The sequence below is a fragment of the Chrysemys picta genome, chromosome 1 (genome assembly GCF_011386835.1).
Source record: "Chrysemys picta bellii isolate R12L10 chromosome 1, ASM1138683v2, whole genome shotgun sequence".
Taxonomy (NCBI): Eukaryota; Metazoa; Chordata; order Testudines; family Emydidae; genus Chrysemys; species Chrysemys picta.
The window spans coordinates 4057019-4078490 of NC_088791.1; the positions used below are offsets into that span (position 1 = coordinate 4057019).

Below are 21472 nucleotides of genomic sequence, written 5' to 3' on the forward strand. Positions count from 1 at the left end.
CAGCCCCAGGCAGACCCCCAGCGTGGGCAATTTGTGATCTCTGGTGTGTGGAGTTTCACTGCGGAGGAGCAATTGCTGATATTGCTCTGTCCCAAGAGCTTTGCCCTCAGATCAATCCGTGGTATTATTACTTACTGTATTGCTGTATGATTTCGGCTGGCTGAGTAGAAAGCCAAGGCCCTCCGGAGGGTTACATCTGGCAAAGTGATAAGCAGCTGTAAAGCGGGTCGTAACGTCAGAAGTAGCTGGGAACCTTAACTAGAGGCATGGCTACCTGTAAGAGAGTAAGTCCCGATCTGCCCCCACAACCCATTCGCTGGCTGGACTCATGGGCAGCGGGTAATGGAGGCTGGGGGAGACAGGGCTCAGAGCTCCACTCTGGGCTGCCGGGCTCAGGACTTGGCCTGGGCCAGCTCCGGGCTGCTCTGGGCACCATGGGCTGGTGGGATGGCTGGGTGGAAGGGGTGGGGTGAGGGTGGGGCCTCAGGCAGAAGGGGTGGGGGCGAGGCCTTGGGCGGAAGAGCTGGGGCAGGGGGTTAGCCTCCCCAAACGGGGGGTGCACGTGCTGCCCATGGCCGAACTCCTAGCCTTGGTGTCAGGGATAGGGCTGATAACGCCTGAAGCAAAGAGGACATGGACATGGGAAATGGCCTGCTCCCCACCTGGATATTAACAATCCTTTGAACACCAGGTCTACGGTATCTCCAGCAACTCCTCCCTAGCATTCGGGTTTGGCTGGCAGCCAGGGTCTGCAGGGCTAGAAGGAAATATTCCCAATTCCTGTCTGCTTTTTGTTCTGCTGAATAGCTCCCAGTCAGCCGACTGTAGTGAAATTAATTCAATCTCCCCCAATCACGTCAGCGCCAGCCAGCTCAGCATGACAGCTCCGGTGGCAGCTTTCCAAGGGAGCTCCCATGCTCGGCACTGGCTCAAGCCCCTCCCAGGTGCTGGGGAACCGCTGGGCCCACACCCGGAGCTAAGGCACTTTGCTTCTCGGTGGAAAATGGGTTTTGGCCAAGGTAACATTTTTGCAGAAAATTTTCACTTTTGTCAACGTTCTTCCATTTTTTACAATAAAAAAATAAATATTTGAGTAAAAATGTTTAGTTTTGGATAAAAATGTTCAGGTTTTTTTGATTTTCTCATCCAAACTTTTTTTTTTTATCCAAACCCCAGTTTTGGAGAACCCATGTATTTGTTTATTTAACCAAAAGAGATTGCAGGATTATTTTTTTAAATTCCTACTAGAAAATTCCCATTGCCCAAGCAGCTCCAGTAGCAGGATTTCTAGGGTGCCTTTCACTTCCTAAACAGGCATCTTTATCTAGGGAACAGCCTTCTAGCAGGGAACCCATGTGATGGTTCTCGGGGCACCCAGGATTTTGAGTCTCCTTGTTACCCTCCTGCCACCCACATGAGAGCGTCTTGCCTGGACGTCAGCTCCTTGACCCCATCTGCATGCATTCTCCTCTGGGTTATGCCAGCCCTGTTCTCGCCATGCAGGCTAAAGGTAGGTGCACCCCAGGCCCTGAGCCCCTTTGAATTGTTCTCCTGTGATCTCCAGCCCCTGACACTGGCTCCTCACAGAAATCCCAGATCCTCTGCCCTAAAAGGAGCAGTGTGCCTCAGTTTACCAGTTTTACCGTAACCCACTGTTCCCATAAACCACGCCACACTTGTGAGCACTTAGCATAAAACAAAAGTAGGGGTATTTAAGGAAGGCTAAAGATTGCAAGTTTTTTTAACCTGGGCTCGCTCAGCCTGTGGGGTTCCCACGGATCAAAGCTGCCATGAGCAAGAAGTGAATGGGCTCTGGAGACTGAACTGCCTTAAGGAGGGGGGGGCATCCAGGTGAGGCATGCTGGTGGGGGGCAACGTGTCAGGGAAGCTCTGACTGCCGCTTCCAAGGCTGGGCCTGGTCAGGAGGCAGAGGATTCAGGGTGTTTCATAAAGTCTAAGACCAACAGATCATCTCTTCTGACTGTCTGTCTAGCATAGGCCGCGACATTCCACCCAAATCCCACTCCGCTGAGCCCTGTGACGTCAGCTAAACTAACGCGTTTCAGTCCCCAGGAAACTAAACTGTCGTGTGCTACAGGCAGGTCACACATGTGCAGAAAGTCTTTGATTAAACCCAAAGGCCAAATGGTATTTATACAATTGCTCCACACACGTCCAACAGTCTAAAACCCAGCAGTCACCACACCCAGTACGGAAACAAAATGTTCACAAGCATATGTTCAGTATACTTACAAACCGGCCGGACTTGGGGATGACCTGCTGTGCCCCGGTGTGATCAGGTCAGGCCTGACAAAGCACCTTCACATTCACAGCTCTCTTTATACACCTCAGCTAACTTGCTAGCTTTAGCAAAACGCCAGTTTGAAGCAGTTCAGCCTTGCTCCTTCCCTTCTGCCAAGGCCTCCTTTCTTATCTCCTCCCCCCATCCACCTGGCTTACCAGCAGAACCGTGGGAAGATTTACGCTTGTTTCTTTTAAGATAGTTTTTTTCCTTTGTCTTATTACTGCAGCTTTTCACTTGAGCAGTTCCTTTTTGACCCAATCATTTCCCCACACTATAAGCAATATTACTTATTATTCTCATGATCTTCTTCTACGTGTTGATTGGGGCCTTTTCCGTACTAGCCACAAACAGATATTATTTTCTTAACCAAACTTAAGCTAACCTTAAATAATTATCTCTACATTTCCCTCCTTCAAACCCTATATACCGTATGGACTTTATTACATTAAACATTTCAAACATATTTCTGGTTTTGATTTTGCAACATTTTGTACAACCAATAAACTCGACAATGCAAAATCAGAAGAACATTTACCACAATCACATTGGTAACTCCTGAAGCTTTGATTGAAATCTTCACCGTGGATGTAGACCCACTTTGTAAACTTGTTCCCACCAGGAAGGGCTAGTTAACTACTAAATTCCCTGTTCCTGCCTATTAAGCTTTTACGAGCCAAGTTCAAGGGAGGAATAAGAACATAAGAACGGCCAGACTGGATCAGACCAAAGGTTCATCCAGCCCAGTATCCTGTCTGCCAACAGTGCCCAGTGCCAGGTGCCCCAGAGGGAATGAACAGAACAGGGAATCATCAAGTGACTATCCCCTCTCACCCATTTCCAGCTTCTGGCAAACAGAGGCTAGGGACACCATCCGAGCCCATCCTGGCTAATAGCCATTGGTGGACCTATCCTCCATGAATGTCTCTAGTTCTTTTTTGAACCCTGATATAGTCTTGGCCTTCACAAGATCCTCTGGCAAGGAGTTCCACAGGTTGAGGAATAGGATGCCCAGACTTGGGTACCGCTTTTAAAGCGTCCTCCTGTAATCTGAATTCAGCCTATAATTCAGTTCCATTATGAAAAATGTGTCTGGGATGTAAGATCTTTCCACCTATCAGCGCAGTGAATTCAGGTGTGAGACAAGACATCGGCCAATCAGAATAACCATCTTTGGATCTGCACCGAAAGTGGCTACTTCCAGCCACCACCCTCTATTTACCATTCCCAGAATAGGCGGTTTGCCTTTCCTTAATTCCCCAGCCTCTCAGCCGCACTGGACAGTTTGGAGATTGAACCCACATGTCGGCAACTGTCTGCAAGACATTTCACCTGCACCTGTCGGTGTCTTCCAGGTGTGGCCAACGGGACAAGTCTATAAAATCATGGCTGGTGTGGAGAAAGTAAATAAGGAAACGTTATTTACTCCTTCTCATAACACAAGAACTAGGGTTACCAAATGAAATTAATAGGCAGCAGGTTTAAAACGAACAAAAGGAAGTATTTCTTCACACAATGCACAGTCAACCTGTGGAACTCTTTGCCAGAGGATGTTGTGAAGGCCAAGACTATATAACTGGGTTCAAAAAAGAACTAGATAAGTTCCTGGAGGATAGGGCCATCAATGGCTATTAGCCACGGTGGACAGGGATGGTGTTCTTAACCTCTGTTTGCCAGACGCTGGGATTGGGCGACAGGGGATGGATCACTGGATGATTCTCTGTTCTGTTCATTCCCTCTGGGGCACCTGGCATTGGCCACTGTCGGAAGACAGGATATTGGGCAAGATGGACCTTTGGTCTGACCCAGTCTGGCTGTTCTTCTGTTCTTACGTGCGGGGCTTTCCAGACCTTATCTGGCAACAGTATGGAGGAGAAACTAATTCTTTTCAAGCCTTATGGGTTGCAGTGTCTTCCTGGTCTCCTACAGGTGCTATTCGAACAAGGGTTTGAATGATCTGGTGTTCTGCGATTGCTGGGGTGGCTAGCGTGAATGGGATAAGGAGTCCTGTATTCTTCCCACAATTAACCCCATTGCACTGGACCCATGCGAGGTTTTGCTGTTGTTGTTATTTTAGACCAGTCAATATGATCTTTGCCACACCAAGTTGTCCATTTCTCTGGGGTGATAAAAACGGGTGATTTACTGTGTTCTATATCAGGGAGAGTGGCTTTGATTTTGTCTAGGGCATACCCCTATCCACAGAACGTGTCATGGCCCTGGTGACTGCCCTGCTTCGATGATCCTCACTGGTTTGGCTGATTATTTTATTTACTTTAGGCTGTACTTCTTTACACGAATTAACAAAATCATGCACATTAGATACATGCAGAAGTTCTTGGTTCAGGAGTTCTTTGCTTTGCTCATTCTTTGGGCTAAGTATGTCCCAGCCAGCTTGTGTTTGAAAGTTTGATCGTGCTCCCCCAGGGTCTCAATGCCCTCCTGGTTCCAGATTATGCTCTGGCTCCAAACCATCCTGTTATATCACTAGTGGATCGGTGCCACTGGCTTCACCTTTGAATTGATTCAGGTGCCTTTGCCTATGTGTAACCCTTCTGCCAGGTGGAGCCGGCAGCAACCAGGGCCAGGTTCAATATCTAGGGGTTCCTTTCCATCGATACAACACAGAACTGGCTCGAGCTCCCACCCAGTAACCTGGGAAAATTACACACCACCCCTCGGCGCCTCTGTGAGGCCATACTTCCCCGCTCGCAAGCACAGAGTCTGAGTGTAGAAAAGAAAATTTTAATGAATGGAGGGAAGTCACCTGGCATTAATTAGGGAAAATGCCACAAACAGGATTCATAAACATAACACTGTGAGCAGGACGCCCACCCCAGAGTGCCAGGGGCAGAGTCGTCTGTCTCATGTTCTTGAGTTCTACAACCAAAAGTTCCTTTTCTGTGCCTCTCTCCGCTTCCTCTCCATACCCCACTCATGGGGGTTGTCCTGGTCAGAGAGGACCCAGGGTTCAGAGGTGCATCTGTGTGAGTTCACCTCGCACCTGGGGAAGAAGGCACCTTGCTTGCTCTGCATCTGAGCACTTGCTTCAGCTGGCCACCCCGCCAGCAGCTGCTCCTTGCCGGCTGGCTGGCCCACCAGCCATGGTTCCTCTCTGCTGGCCGTTCCGCCAGCCACGGTTCCTCTGCCTCGCCAGCGGTTTGTTCTGCTCACCGCTTCACTGGCCACTCGTTCGCCAGCCAACTGTCAGTCACCTTCTGCTGCCACCTGCCACTCTGCTGTGACCTCTGCACATCCGTCTCAGTGATTTTCAGCTCTTCGCAGGCTGGGCAGAGACACGGTCCCACCACAACTGATTTCAGTTCTGATTGAGCATTTAAAATAACAAAGAGGCACATAATGAAGCCTATTTAGCTCTTTCTTTGAGCAGTGGGGAGGAATGGGGTAAACCAGTGGGGGGGGGGGGGGGGACCCCCTAGGGCGAGTTCACACCTCCTGGCTAGAACACCTGTCCCCACCCCTTTTACTTTCACGGGCTCTGGCATTCAAGCCCCTGGTTTAACAAGGTCCTTTCAGCTGAGGGTGGTCCCCTCATTTGGGACAGGTTAAGCACAGTTCTGCTCCCTTTCATTCATACAATAATGCCACCCCATTGATAACAGCATTTCACTATCCCTACACTCAGTACTAAAGTGATTTGTAACCCAACACCAGCCCAAGTTGATTACTTGAGCAACACTGCTCTATCTGCTGGATATCTAAGCAGAGAAGGTGTGTTCATATAAATGCAGTTTGCGCCTGAAGTCTCTCCCCCCTTCTAGCTAGCTGTCAGGGGAGAATTCATCCATTCTTTCAGACTCCACTTATATCTGCATTTCTATCGACAAAGTCTCTCCAGGAGTCCTTTATCATTGTGCGTGACAATTGGCCAAACCCTGGTGGACATAAACCCTTTGGCAAATGCAGTGAAGTCAAGCTGAACAGCACAGGTACATGTATAAATTGAACATAATTGAACAGCTCTTTAAGGGGCCTTAATACCCGTCCATTACTGGGTCCTGCCTCTACTGTGGGGCATTGTGGTTTTTTTTCCAATGTACGGTATTTGTGCCACCCTTATGGCTACCTTCCCTGACGCCCTGTAGAGTACACATTGCTAAACCATTGTTTGATTAAATATTACAGGAAACACAAAACACATGTAATGCCTCTCATGCCTAGCATGCACATATGGAAAACTGAAGGTACCATTCCCTAAATGGGGACAAAGCCCTGGCTGGGATGATTTAGCTGGGAATTGGTCCTGCTTTGAGCAGGGGGTTGGACTAGATGACCTCTTGAAGTCCCTTCCAACTCTGATATTCTATGATTCTATGATTCTATGGGACTGATGCTACAATTGTCAATTCTTATGCAATCACCTTTTTTTCGCTTGTCTTCAGGCCACTTGCGGAATGGTGTGCGATATCCAGTGGCATTGTTTATTTCACACCCTGACTGAGCTGGGCTCCGGCTGTCACTTCAATGACAGCGGCTTCCTCAGATCCCCAAATTCGGATTGTTATGTCTGCGTTTTATTGACGCGCCTTCTCCACCCACAATCACACCGGCCTCTCTGGACGCTACCAACAGCCTGAAAAACAAACCACGATTTCCGGTGCTGCCCTAGGCCATGCCTACACTAGCGCTTACGTCAGCAAAATTGTTGTCACTCAGGGGTGTGAAAAAACAACCCCCGGAGCAACATAATTTTTGCCAGCTTATGTGCTCATGTGCCCAGCGCTGTCAGCGGGAGACGCTCTCCTGCTGATGTCGCTAGCACCGCTCCTTGAGCTGGTTTTATGATGGCGACGGGAGAGCACGATGCGGCGAACGAATGCGCTTGCAGCAACACAGCTGTATCGGTGCCGCTGTAAGCTCGAAGTGTAGACATGGCCTTAGTGGGAACAATTAACCAGGTTTAACTGGAGTAGCACGTAGCCATCGATCCTTGCTTTTAGGTCCTGCTTCTATTCGTACCAGAGAACTGCAGAGCTGCCTTCTTTGCATTATATAGCAGGGGCCTCACCACCTGGGTGCTGGAAACGGGTTTTTTTCCGGGGTCAATAGTACCAGCGCTCTGTCCTCTGGATTTTGGGCTTGTTGTTAAAGCATGCCCTCGTTTTTGGCATGATCCCATCCCTGCTACTCTGCACTACACACGCACATGACTTGTACCATTTTTTCCAGCGGTCTGACCCATTGTTCTGTGACCAACCCTTCCTTCATTAGGCGTGGCATGGGACTAGTGAACAAATGTTCTGGGAGTCTCATTTCTCGGCTTGTCATGGCAGTTAAAGGAGAGATCCTGGTTGGTTTCTTTTGGGTTCCCCTTAAAACCATAAGAATCACAGGCAATTTTCCATCCCAGTCTTTGCCTGGTTCACATACCACCGTCTCTCGCATCGTTCTGATGGTTCTGTTTGGTCTTTCCACCGAGCCAGAAGCCTGGGGGAGATAAGGCTGGGATGATTTTGTTGGGGATTGGTCCTGCTTTGAGCAGGGGGTTGGACTAGATACCTCCTGAGCTCCCTTCCAACCCTGAGATTCTATGATTCTATGACTCTAAGGTATGTGAAATTTTTACTCTAGTCGCAGCATGACGCAATCATCTTTCATCACCTTCCCCGTGAAGGTTGTTCCCCGGTTACTGTCTATGGTGTGGGGCATCCTCCAGAAAAGACAGGCTCCACTAAGAGTTTGGCTGTAACACGAGCCGAGGCTTTTCCAGTAGGCAGGGCTTCTATCCATTTAGTAAAGGCATCAGCGATTACCCGTAAATGTTGGTTGCCTCTTCTTGTGTGGGGGCAACTCCCCTGTGTAGTTAATCTGCAATCTTTCCTGCGGTGCTGTGCCCGGGTAAATCCACAGTCTGTTTTCCCTGGTGGATTGTTTTTAGCACAAACCAGGCAATGGCTAACACGAATTGTTACATCTTTTTTACAGTCGGGCCACTCGGCTGCCTTATCAGTCACTGCTAAGTGGCATCACCACTTTGGTGGGCCCCCGACGGTATCTCATGCACCGATCGCAACATTTCCCTTTGAAGAGGCCGTAGAGGAATTCAAAGCGGGCAGGGATGCTGGAGTAATTTGTACAGTGGGGGTGCTGAGAGCCATTGAACCAAACTGTCTGATGGAAACCACTTCATGCTAGGGGGTAGGGCAGCACCTCTCAGAGCGGGTAAGCTAAGCCATCCCCTTCACTGAGCACCAAGGAGCCATTTGCCATGGAACGGGTTTCGTGCCCTGTGCATTACTTTGTGTTAAGAGCAGATCCCCGTGGAGCAGCTTCTTGGAACGTTATTAAATCAAAGTGCTGGAGTGGGCCCAGCAAGGACTGGATGAGCAGGGGGAGGGACCCACACTGGAGCTCCACTCGCAGCAGCTTCATCCACCCTGTGCTGTTTTCTTGCTGACTACCCCATGTCTGGAGTGAACTTTTACCTTAACCGCAGACTCCGCTGACTCACCCCATTGATTCGTGAGTTCCCAGGCATAGGACAAAAGGGCTCGATAGCATCAAGGCTGGTGAGCTGCGGGCAAAATAAATTCAGGCTCCACCAGGGGAGACACTCACTGAGAGTCAGAACGTATCACACCTGCCGGCACTTGTCCTTAGGTACAGAGTGGGAATGCCACTGTTACAGCAGCCAATTCCGCGTGCTGCCCTGTACTGCACAGATCCTGTGCCGAGGGTGACCAGATGTCCCGATTTTACAGGGACAGTCCCGAGTTTGGGGTCTTTTTCTTATATAGGCTCCTATTACCCCCCACCCCGTCCCAATTTTGCTGTCTGGTCACCCTACCTGTGCCTGAGGTCCCTTTTTGGTGATAGGACGACCCATCGACATATGCTCTCAGCCCCTCAGGGTGCAGCCCTTCAGAATTTACCAGACAAAGGATACTTGAAGGGAGTATGAGCAGCGTACTGTTTTATGCGTCCCAACCCCCATCTAAAATGTGTCGAGGCCAGCAAACAGGAAAGAAGTTTTTCAACTCCGTTCAGTATCCTGGATGCATACGCAATAGGGTTTTCTCTGTCCTGACAGTCCTGCATCCACGTAGCTGAAATGGCTGTGTCCCTGGTTGATACAAACAATCCAAAAAGTTTTCTCTAATCTGGGGTGCCAAGACCTGGCGCTTGTGTTAAAGCCTCTTTTAATGTGAGGTTTTTTTTACCCACGAAAGCTTATGCCCAAATAAATCTGTTAGTCTTTAAGGTGCCACCGGACTCCTTGTTGTTTTTGTTGATACGGACTAACACGGCGACCCCCTTTTAATGTATACGCTGCTGGGGGCGGGGCCATTCCTACTCGACCTTTTATTGCAGGAGCTGGTAGAGACGTGCAGCGATTGCCTAGGCAGGGATGAAATCCTGACAAAAGCCCGTCACACCCAGCTGAACCAGGGAGGGGCAGCTCCAAAATCACTTCACCCTTTTGTCTGTCTGCAGCTGGCTGGCTGGGTTGCAGAGGTAGACCCAGGAAGGAAACCTCCTGCAAACAGGGTTTCCAATACTTTTAAAGGGCTTCCTGTCAGCAGTGTGGCCCAGAATATCATCTCCATATTGCACAACATTTTCTGAACAGGTTTAACCTTAAACCACTAGCCGGATTTGTTTTCAATCGAGGGCATTTCAATCTATTAGTCAATTACTTAGTTTTAATACAATTCTTCTTCTTCATTTACACCACACCACCATGTAGCGTTTCACTCCCTAATACCATTGAATTTACGCCACAATTCATCGTAACGTTTGGAAAAGATTTATACCGGTTAAGGACCATTTCTGAAACGCACGGAGCTTTTTTGGTGCTGGGTTGGTTTCTGCTTCCGAAGCACACAGCCACCGGAAAAAGAAGATTTGAATTAAGTAGCATGTTTTGGTCACCTTTCTTTTACCCCTTTTACATGTACATTGCACAGTCCAGGGGGAAATGCACATTCCTTCCAGCGTTCAACTCCCATTTTTCTTTGCTATCACATTATATTAGCTACATCAATTTTCACAGGACGTGCAACTTTATTTTGTGCTTGCAGAGTTTCCACGGACCCGTATCAAAGTGACTGTCTGATTGCTCAGGGCCACCTTAAGGCTCCGTGTTCCTAACATTGCTTCTGTTGTGTAGCTCACCCCTGCCCTTGCTCCCGAGGGGCGCTGGCTTTGTCATTTTTCATTCTTCTCCTGGACGACTGCCACAGCTACAATCACGTCCTCTGGTCCTTAGTTAGAAAGACGTTGAACTGTATAAAAGCAAAGGTTTACATGCTAAATAACGAACCCTGCAAACACTGGCTTAACCTGTGCTTGGCAAAAGTGTCTGTCAGTTCTGTAGCTTTGAATGAAAGATTTGGATAGATTTTAGTGGATTTTTTTTAAAGCCAATTTATTTCACACAGACATTTTACCTTTTCTTTTTAAATAGCTGGGGGTTTCTAAAATTAAACCCTGCGGCTCCTCGCTGGGCTGGAAACAGTTTATTATAAGAGACCAAAGAAATATTTTTAACTTGCTTGGCTTCGCCTGGCCAGCGGAGCCTCTGAACCTTTCTCTTTTCTAAAAATGGTTTGATGCTCCTGACGTTTTCCCTTTGTAAATTGCGAGTTAGGAGCTGAGGACACACTGAAGTTGCTCATGTTTCTAACCTGACATTTTATTTTGATATTTAAGCTTCAAATACGTTTTTACGCCGGCGCGAGAACTGTTCTGGCCTGGTGCTGGTAACTGCTGTATCCTAGCAATGTTTGGTTTTACTGCTGTTTTTCCTCCCTTGTCTGTCTCAGCTATCGGAGACGTCCGTGAGCTGATTGTTACACTGAGATTTGTCATGTTCCGACAGGCAGTATTTCTTTTGTAACTTACTAGATGGTTTCCCCTTTTTTTCTTACAATCTGTTCTTTGGGCTGATCAACGCCCCTTGCGTTGCTCTTAATAATTTGCCTGCATGACTGTACCCAGGTTACATCCCCACACGGGTACACTGAGAAGCTGTCCAACCTCACAGAAATCCCTCTGTCCTTTTCAGTGATTTTGACTAAATCGCCCATAGTCAAATGCTCTTGTCCCTCTGCCTGCAACAGCCATTTACAATTGATTACTCACAGGGCATTTCTTTGGGCAAAGAGTCCATGTTCCTTCGGAACGGCTGTAAAGGTTCCTGGGGAAAAAGGCAGAGTGGTGGTGATCTTACCACCTAACCTCCTGTTTGCATGTTCTGACTACCAGGGCTCCACCGAGCGTGACTGTCCCCGAGCTGTATTGCTATAACTGGGTTTCATTATTAAACCAAGCGTTTAACCCGTTATCACGCTCAGGATGACTTCTTCCAGTTTTTTAACATGTCCACAACCCCGGACTGTTTAGTTCCCCCTGAACTCTGAGGTGTGAATTTGTGCAAAAGCTATTTTGAACTCCGTGTGCTCGTTCTTTAAATCACTTATCTCCCAAAGTGACACACTCATCAGCTGATTTCTCTCCACGGCCCTGAGCTTAGTTTTGTGCTTTTTGCACTTATCCGTCAAGGATGGCGCACTTTGCTTGCAACGCCTTAGCCACCAAGTGCAACACGGTGCCTTAGGCTGGGCTTTCTTTACCCTGGGTGGGTTAAGAAGGCAGTGTTAATATTTGTCTTCAAGGTCACCCACGGGTCTTATTCTTTAAAAGTTCAGTGGCACTCAACAGACCTCTGCCAAGAAGCTTTCCACACAGGTATCCAAAGTACCTTCCATCTCCCTTTTGCTATTGATTTGCTCGTTAGGAGAGAAATGATCGTGGCCCTGGCGGATAGGTCTCTATGCCTTCAGTCTGGGGCTTGAGAGCAACTGAAATGAATGCCAGTGGGGGTCCCTTCGTGGGTCCCCAGAACACTGGAATTATCGTCATCTAGGCAGGGTACTACCAGAACACTCATTTAATCATAAAGTCCTTGATTAAACCCAAAGGCCAAATGGCATTTATACAATTGCTCCACACAGGTCTAACAGTGTAAAAACAAGCCCAGCACAGTAACAAAGTGTTCACAACCATGTGTTCAGTATACTTACAAACGGGCCGGACTTGGGGATGAGCATCTCAGCCTGCTGTGCCCGGTGTGATCAGGTCAGGCCTGACAAAGCACCTTCACATTCACAGCTCTCTTTAGACACCTCAGCTAACTTGCTAGCTTTAGCAAATCCCAGTTTGAACAGTTCAGCCTTGCTCCTTCCCTTCTGCCAAGGCCTCCTTTCTTATCTCCTCCTCCCCCCTTACCATCAGACCCATGGGAAGGTTTTCGCTTGTTTCTTTTAAGACAGTTTCCCTTTGTCTTATTACTGCAGCTTTTCACTTGAGCAGTCCAAACGGCTTTCCCACACTATAAGCAATATTACTTATTCTCATGACCTTCTTTTATGTGTTGACTGGGGCCTTTCCCGTACTAGCCACAAACCATAAAGCAGATATTATTTTCTTAACCAAACTTAAGCTGACTTTAATTAACTGTCCCTACAGGCAGAGACCAGGAGAGTCTGAGATGCCAGCAATGTCCGAGGTGTCTGTGGTGGCAGGAAGTGATTAGGTGAGACCTGCCCGGGTATCTTGACAGCTGACCACGCTGCAGAGGAAGGTGAAAACCCCCAAAGTCCCTGCCACGCTGACTTGGGAGAAATTCCTTCCTGACCCCAAATCTGGGGCTCAGTTAGACCCTCCACATGTAAGCAAGACCCACCAGCCAGGTATGTAAGACAGAGGATGCTTTGCACCACCTCACAACACTGGTCCATCCCCGCCAGTATCCCATCTCTCACCATGGCCAACCTTTGATGCTTCACAGGAAGGCAACCTGCCACGCCCCACCCCACAATTACAACTGCGTATCGATGGGGCAATTCCTTCCTGACCCCTGGAGGTAACCAGCTGAAGCCTAAAGAATGCGATTTAGACATTTTCATCATACACAGCCACGAGTGTTATGAGCACGTTGAGGGATAGGGTGGCCACCCATCTAATGGTTGGTAGCTGGACCCCCCAAGGCCCTGCCCCCTGCTCTACCCCTTCCCTCAAGGCCCCGCCTCTGCTCCACCTCTTCCCCCCAAGGTCCCACCCCCACTCTGCCTCTTCCTCCCCAGATCAGGGCTTGTCAAATGGTACTGGGATGCACAAACCAGAACCCGGACTGTCTGGGTGAAAACCGGATGAGTGGCCACCCTATCAGGAGGGCAGTCCTGGCAACCCCACTCTCCCCATGGCCTGTGAAGGAAGGGGGTGAACAGAGGGATTCACAGAGTCACAGATTCCCAGGCTGGATGGGACGTCCACGCCCATCCCGCCTTACCCACAACACGCACAAACAGCTGAATTTCTGCCAGAGGCTGGATTAAAGCCTATCTTTCCGGAAGGTCTCTAATCTCCTCGGAAAGGCCACCACCGCCCCAGCGAACGGTTCCAACGTCTAACCACCCCCACTGCCAAGAAACGGCTGCACCTTACTGCACGGCTGAGTTGGTCTGATTCCGGCTTCCAGCTGTTGGATCTTGTTCCGTCTTTCTCAGCAAGATTGAAACGCCGCCCAGTATCCGTTCTCCCATCCATGTGTCAGACATAGCAATCAAGTCACCACGCGACGCTTCTCTTTGATCAGCTGATTCCGTTGAGCTTTCTACCCTTACCTGGAACCGCTTGTTTTCAAGCCCCTGGATCATTTTTGTGTCCCCCCCTTTGAATTCTCTGCATTATTTCCTTGCAGTGGGAACCATGGAACATTGAAACAGAGAAGGAAAATGTCCTTCGCCCTGTCTTTGGTATCTCCTCCCACCTGAATTCCACCTTTCGGCGAGCGTCAATTTGATCACATTGAATTTCACACCGCCACTTAAACATTTATACCGAGTGAATGAATGGATTGTTCAACACTAAGGAAGCACAGGGCCAGATTCCTTCCTGGGGTCACCCCGGGGGGGTGTTTTGGGCCTGACACCAGGGCCCTGCACGTTTGGCTGGCTGGTTATCTGGCTGGTGTTTGCGTCTGTTGATACGTGGTTCAGGTTGTTTGCAATTGACGCTGCATTTCACAACTCACATTCCTGCTACCTGCTCCGTTCCTTTCTCAGCCAGCGCTGGACAGGGAGCAGGTCTGAATTGTGCACTGCGGAGGAGGGTTATCAGTCGTGGTGTGTGGTGCCCAGCTGCCTGTAGACAAAGGAGTATTTATGCAAGAGTCCGGGCAGGAGTCCTGCTAGCATTACCCACGCGCTGTCAGCAGGAGAGGCGAGCAGAATCCAGCTTGGCTTGGGGAACTCTCATCCACAACGAAACACTGTCATTTCCCATGGGGAGAACGCAGCCCTGTCATCAAAGGGTTTGACTTTATAAAGGCAGAGGAAATAAATCTCCCCTCCTCCTGGCTAGACATGCGTGACCCAGCACATGCTGCTAGCACCCTGACCGAGGGCTTTTCCTGTCATGTTCATAGGCTGTTAGGGCCTCCAAGGTGCTAACACAATGCCCATAAATACCAGGGGCGGAGGAACCGGGTGGGGGAGGGGGACTAGCACCCCACCATGGAAATATTGTAGGGGATCCATCCCCACATAAGCTCACGCATGTGGTGGGGGAGGGAGCAGATGCAAGAGCGGGACCTGGCAGGGCTGGAGTAGCAGCAGCAGCACCTGGGATTGGGCCGTGGAACCAGCAGGAACTACCAGGACCCCCGTTTCCAGCCTGGGGCCACCCCCCCCCACCCCCGCACTGCTCCCACTCCTATCCCTCCACCCCACCTCCCCCTTCACAGCAACCTTCCCCCTCCAATCATAATAATAATCTCATTTGAGTTATAACAGGCCCACAGTGGCCTGCTTGAGGAAGAAGATCGCAGCCTTCTCTGGTCTTGTAGCTTTGTACTTAGGTAGCTTATGACTGGGCGTGGTCTCCCTTGAGACAGCTGGAGAATGGGATCTTCCCCAAGACGCTCGCCAGCAGCCCCCAGCTCTGAGTCTGCTTTGATAGTTCAGAGAGAGAACCGAGCCGGAGCTATAGGGCAGGAGGAGTCAGGCTAATCAAGCACTAATCTTAGCCATAGGGCAGGACAGATGACCGAGCTAGAGCACGCAGAGAGCCGCCGAGAGCTTCTTCCCGTCTGCCAGCTCAGAGCATCTCAGCTGTGGTGCCACGTTCCAGCATTTCTGCACAACCAGGGCTTTTTCCCTATAGTCGAGGCCTGCTCTGTGAATCCACGTGTCAGATCTCAATTAGCCTCTGGGGATTAGCTAAATCCTTAATCCAGACTGGAGTGGTTGGTTCTTTGCGAAAAGGCCACTCATTAGCAGCAAAACAAAACACACGCCTCTTCTCCTGCCAATTTCAGCCCTGCCTGCAGACATACACGGAGATCTCTAGCTAATCTAATCTGCAGTCAGTGTTTATATCGCCTGCTCACTGGCGTGGTGTTTTCAGCGCCTCACAGAAATGGCAGGAAGGCAATAAACGGACTAAGACAGAGCTAAGAAGATACTGCAAAAAAGTATTTGCAAACATTTGCCTGAATTAAAACAACCCATCAGGTCCTGTGGTGTCTGTTGCCTGCTTTGATTCCCTTTTTACATTTGAAAGGGCTCTGTGGGTTTGGGAAACATCCAACCTAGGAGCAAAAACAATAACATGTGATCTAGCTGACCCATCACATAGTGTGAGATGTTCCACTCATTTTGCAATAGCAAATAGTTTGATGAAATACTTTTGCACTAACCGTTCACTGGGCAATTGCCTATAATGAGCCCATCTGTTAGAAACAAAGTCTTCTCTGTAGATTATCCATGAGCAAAGTGCTACAATCATCTACTAAATTGTTCCCCACGAATAATCCGAACACAGCTGATGTTTGACTGTCTCACTGTTTTCCACATGCACATCTATGTAATTGTAAATAGTAACGTGTTTGCTCATGAGGGTATCCTGTAGGCAACAACTCTACACCTAAGAAATTATTTCAGCTAGAGAGTCTGTGTTAAGAGTGCTTACCACTCAGTTTCCAAGAACTACACTACAACTAACCCCACAGCATTTCTCCAAGATCTAACTGCCTATACAATCATTTAAAAAGAATGTGTAACCCTATCGGCTACAGCGCCATCTGGTGTCTTTTCTCTCTTTTTGAATGCTGAGGAATATTCAGGTACCTGTGTCTCCCCGGGGAAGGGATGTTTCTTCCTCACTGTCTGATGTGTACATCATCAGTCAACCTTAGTGATTCCCTGGTGAGCTCCTCTGAGGCCAGCCTCTTTGTGAATTGTCAGCTGGGTGGTGCCCCCGAGCGCCCATGTGCTCTCGCACCAGCAGCACAATATGGGCCTGGTTCTCCTCTCTCCAACACTGAGTCCAGATGGATTCCTCCTGGTTCACGGCGGTGAGATCGCAGGCAGGCCCAGCTGGGACGGAGAACATGTGCTGCATTGTGGTTTAGCAGATAAGAGCTCTGGCAGAATCAGAGCTGCACAGGATGCCCTGACCTGGGAGCTGCAGAAATAAACACGCCGTTTACAAGGGGCCTTTCGGAGCCTGCCACTGTCTTGCTGGGAATAGCATTAGTGGGTGGGCCTGGGTGGGCAGCCCCAGGGTTGGAGACCATAGGGGACCGGCTGGGGAAACAAAGGTTATTCCCCTTTCTCCCCACACTGACCCTAGCCCCCCAACAGGGCTGCTTCCTCCCCCTGTGGCCACCTCCCTCCCTTCCCACTCAGCACGGCTTTGCTGCGCTCAGTGGTGCCACGGGCCCCTGCCGGATGCAGCGTGGAACCCGCCCAAGTTTTTTCAGAGCCCATCAGCCAAGCAGAGCCTCATCTCGGGGCCATCCAGTACTGGCTGCGGTGTGCAGTGCACAGGGCAACCTGAACCGACACAAAAGACCAGAAGGAGAGAGAGGGCCAGGGTAGAAGGAGGTGGGCAGAGCGAGAGAGGCGGCGCCCTGTCTATACTAGGCCCATGTGCTCTCCTTCCAGGACCCCAGTAACTTCTGCTGGCTCCTGGAGGGCGAGAGAGAGGGCTCAAGGGCTTTGAAACCTGCTTTGGGACCAGCTGAGGCTAATGCCGTTTAACCAGTGACTGGCGGCAGCACAGGGGGTGGGCGGTGACACCAGGGAAAAAGTGGGCTTAGAATCGGATTCAAGCTGATTTGGATCAAGGGCCAGCAAAGGGTGGGTGGGGAAGGGACAGACAGACAGAGAAGGGGAGAGACAGACGGAGGGGGGAGATTCCCCTGCTTCGCTCCCTGCTGTCACCAACAGAACCATTTAAAAAAGAGATGTTGATTGAGAAGCGCGTGAGTGACTTGGGGAGGGAGGCTGGGTAGCAAAAGGCAATACTGCGGGGGCCGCAGGGCTATAAATTAGAGCCTGTCCTATGGCTAAACGCTCCTCCAGTTGCCATTGTGCGGCCCTTTCCCCTGAGGTCACAGTGCCCTCTGCTGACAAGTTCTTTCCTTCCCACACGTCCCCTGTGCACATTCACGTTTCCTGTCTGGTCTCTGGCTGCTTCAGCCCCTGTATAGAGCTGTCTGTCTGCACTGCACCGTCCGCATGTACATTGACCTTCATCCCCACCTCACCCACAGGCAGCGACGAAACATTAGCTCAGTTTTACAAATGGGGAAACTGAGGCACGGGTGGATTAAGTCACTTGCTCAAGGGCACCATGTGTTGGTGTCCATGCTGGAATTCAGGGCTCCCAGTCCTCTGCTCACACCACTAAACCTTGCTGCCTTCCTGTGCGAAGGCAATGCAAACTGGAAGCGCTGACAGCAGGAGTCCCTGTACTGGCCTTTAGCCTGGTGAATCTAGGTTCAAACCCTGCTAGGCCATAAGTAAACTACATGGCAGGGGCTCACCCAGGCATTGCAGGTGGGCACAAGCCCTTCACCCAGCTTGACACATGTCAAGGCCTGGAATAGCAGAGGCTGCGGGTGGGGATTGAGGAGTATTAGCAGAGCTGAGCATCTGGGAAGCCCAGGACTGGAGGAGCAGGGAGTTGAGGGGGGCGGCTGCAGACAGGAGACAGAGGCCTCGGCACAGCTGTGTGTGTGGAGAACCCAGAGCTGGACTAGCAGAAGTGGCTGTGGGTTAGGAATGTGGGGCACAAGCGGATCTGGGAGGGATGGGCCTGGAATAGCAAGGGAGGCCAGAGATCAGAACTGAGGGGCCGCCCACAGCAGAGCTGGTAGGAGGGGGATCTAGACTGGAGTAATCAATGGGGCTACGGCTCAGGATCTAGAACATCGACAGAACAGTTGGGGAGGTCCAGGATAAAGTTCGCCTGTGCAGGGGACAGTGCTTTCGTGGGGGCCAGGCTGGGACGGTGGAACAGACGCCCACTGGAACTGAGGAAAGGCCAGGATTACGTTGCCCGTGCAACCTTATTTCAGCCCCTCGTGCATATCCATTACGAGCCAGTCTTTAATTATGTGATCTTATGGGGTGTTTGCCACAGGACCCCTGTCTCAGTCAGTTATTCGATATCGCTTTGTATCCTCCACACTCAGTCTGGAGCCCCAGGCCTTATTTAACCCACACCAGCCAAGCCCTACCCTGAACACCACATTATAGTGTATCTATGGGGCTCGCACGTATTTATCTTCACAATACCCCTGTGGGATGAGAGGGCAATTTAAGGATGACCTGGGCTACCTTCGTTCTGGCATTGACTAACTTTTGAGTGCTGGACTTTGCAACCTTAATCTTCAGTGTAACCGTTTTTTTTTGGACGTATATTCCTATATTTAAAAAAAAATTAGAATTTGAAACAGGAGAAATTCTGTCATGTGGAACCATATTGACCCCCATCTTGGGTCACCGGCAGGGTGGGATAGTTAGCATAGGAGAGCAGCGTAACTAGTGGCAACAACCTTCCACCCCTCTGCCTGCCCGCCTTTTCCTCTACCCTGCCTGGGCCCAGGTGTAGGGGCACTGAGAGCACAGGAGAGACAGGTGCCCTGTTCTCAGTTCTGGTACCTGCCCCCCCACCACAGTGTCCCGTGGCAATTGCAAGGGAAAGTTTTGCTCAGCCCCTGTAGCCCTGGGATGGTGCATGGTCAGTTGCTCTGAGAGACGGCCCACACGCCATCCAGCCACATGTAGGAGCTGTGCAGAGATGGACCAAGCTCCCTGGAGATGGAACCTTCAGAGTATTTAGCTACCGAACGCTAACAAGTCTCTAAGGAGCACGTGTACGTTGAAATTTACACCTCGGTGACACCAGAGCAATATACCTGGCAAACTTCAAGTCCCTGCTCCAAAGCATGGGAGGTGCTAAGGCTTCACAACTAAATGGTTGTAAAAAAAAAGTAATATGGGCAAAACAACGTCTTTCCCCCAATCCCAGTCTCAGAAATGGCTGAACTGATTCAGATGAAACTTTAACAAAAAACCCTTTATGCAGACACCTAGCGTGGGAAACTTCAGCGCAACCCATTACAGTTTGGCGAAGTTACAAGCAACTGAAAAGAGAGGGTTATAATGGGAAATTGTCAGGCAACCTTATCTAGATGGGCATCGCTGCCACCTCTGCATAGAATAGAATAGAATGGGATGGGATGGGATGGGAGTGCAGGTCAAGATTATGCTACTCTCAGGCCCAGACCCATAAAGCACTTTCTTGCATAAAGGACAATATATAACCAGGGTTAGAAATAACCATCGGAGACAAAAAACTGGGTCAGGAACGCCAGCAGGGCAGCTGTGATCCCCCACCTCCTCCGTGTATGCACCCCTCTCACTGATCTAGACAGGGCTTCAGTTTCTCTCCTGGGCCTATCCATCAGCTTGGGGTTGTAGCTATAACCAATGGGTTTTCTAGCCTCACAAGCAGTCTGTGTTGGCTCCATATCAGCTTCATCCCTGCCCCACTGCCCTTTGTCTCAGCTGGGCTGGCTGCCATCTGGAAGGGAAAGTTTATAGTATCAAACATCCCAAGCATCCCAGCTCTCCCCCCTCTGGGAAGGCAGGAAGCCTGGGACCCAGAAACCCACCGGCAGTAGCTTGTGCTTGGAAAGGAATGTTTCCAACGCTGCACAAAGGCAGATCAACAACAACGGCCTCGGCTCAACCTCCAGGAGCGCTGGTACCTGCTCACAGCCAGGCTTCCCTTGGCCCTGGGCAAGGAACAAAATAACCTGGAGAATGAAAGCTCAGAACAAATAGTTTCCAGCCAGCTCCAGCTTTAAAAACAAAACAATGGCTGTTCCCTGCTCACAGATAACCAGCTGGGCCGGGGCCGAACTCCCAGCAATGCTCAGGGCCAGGGGCGGTGGGTGAACCATGGGCTCGGGGAGGCTAGCCCACCCTTTCCACGTGAGGCCCCACCCTCTACCCCTCACAGCCCAACTCCCCCCTCGCATCCCCGGGTCACCCGAGTGCCTCCAGCCCCAGAGTGCCGCATCCCCCCGCCCCCCCAGCCCTGGAGCACTAGGTGACATGGCCCCAGCCATCCCAAGTCCCAGCTGCCCTAGTTCCAACAGGCTTCCCTTCCCGGAAGAGAAGCAGCCTGCCTGGCCTGGAGCAACCAGCAGCAGGAGGGGGCCTTGGGGTGGAGGGTGGGCAGGGCCCCGCGGGGCTGTTTGGAGTGGCACCGCCCATGCTCAAGGCTAGGCCATTAAAAACCCAGACACCATCATCTATCCATGGCGTGTTCCTAGTCAGATGGATGGCAGATAGCTAGCCTAGATGGGTGGGTCTGGGGAGAGAGAGGGGCGATTGGCTGGATGCAGAAGCAGAGGGAGGGGAGAGGAGATGGATTAGGTAGAAGTTTTGTTTCATGTTGGGCTTTGGAAAGGGAATTTACCCCTGCACCTTAGCCTAGGGCCAAAGATTCAGGGCTGAACTTAGTGCTGGATTGGAAGCCCTGGGGACTGACCTCCCTCCCCATGACCACTCGATGGAGTCATCGTGGATAGTTCTCTGAAAATGTCCACGCAGTGTGCAGAGGCGGTCAAAAAAGCAAACAGGATGTTAGGAATCATTAAAAAGGGGATAGAGAATAAGACTGAGAATATATTATTGCCCTTATATAAATCAATGGTACGCCCACATCTCGAATACTGCGTATAGATGTGGTCTCCTCATCTCAGAAAAGATATACTGGCACTAGAAAGGTTCAGAAAAGGGCAACCAAAATGATTAAGGGTTTGGAACAGGTCCCATATGAGGA

The 21472-nt window shown here is 50.2% G+C and overlaps 1 long non-coding RNA gene across 1 annotated transcript; it reads right to left on the reverse strand.

Moving 5' to 3' along the window:
• Positions 1 to 6358: 6358 nt before the first annotated feature.
• Positions 6359 to 20599, reverse strand: LOC122174743 (uncharacterized). The gene is made up of 2 exons (XR_010589160.1): positions 12349 to 20599; positions 6359 to 10548 (listed from the first exon to the last, which is right to left on the reverse strand). It is a non-coding gene; the product is annotated as an uncharacterized LOC122174743 (long non-coding RNA).
• Between the last annotated feature and the right edge of the window lie 873 nt (positions 20600 to 21472).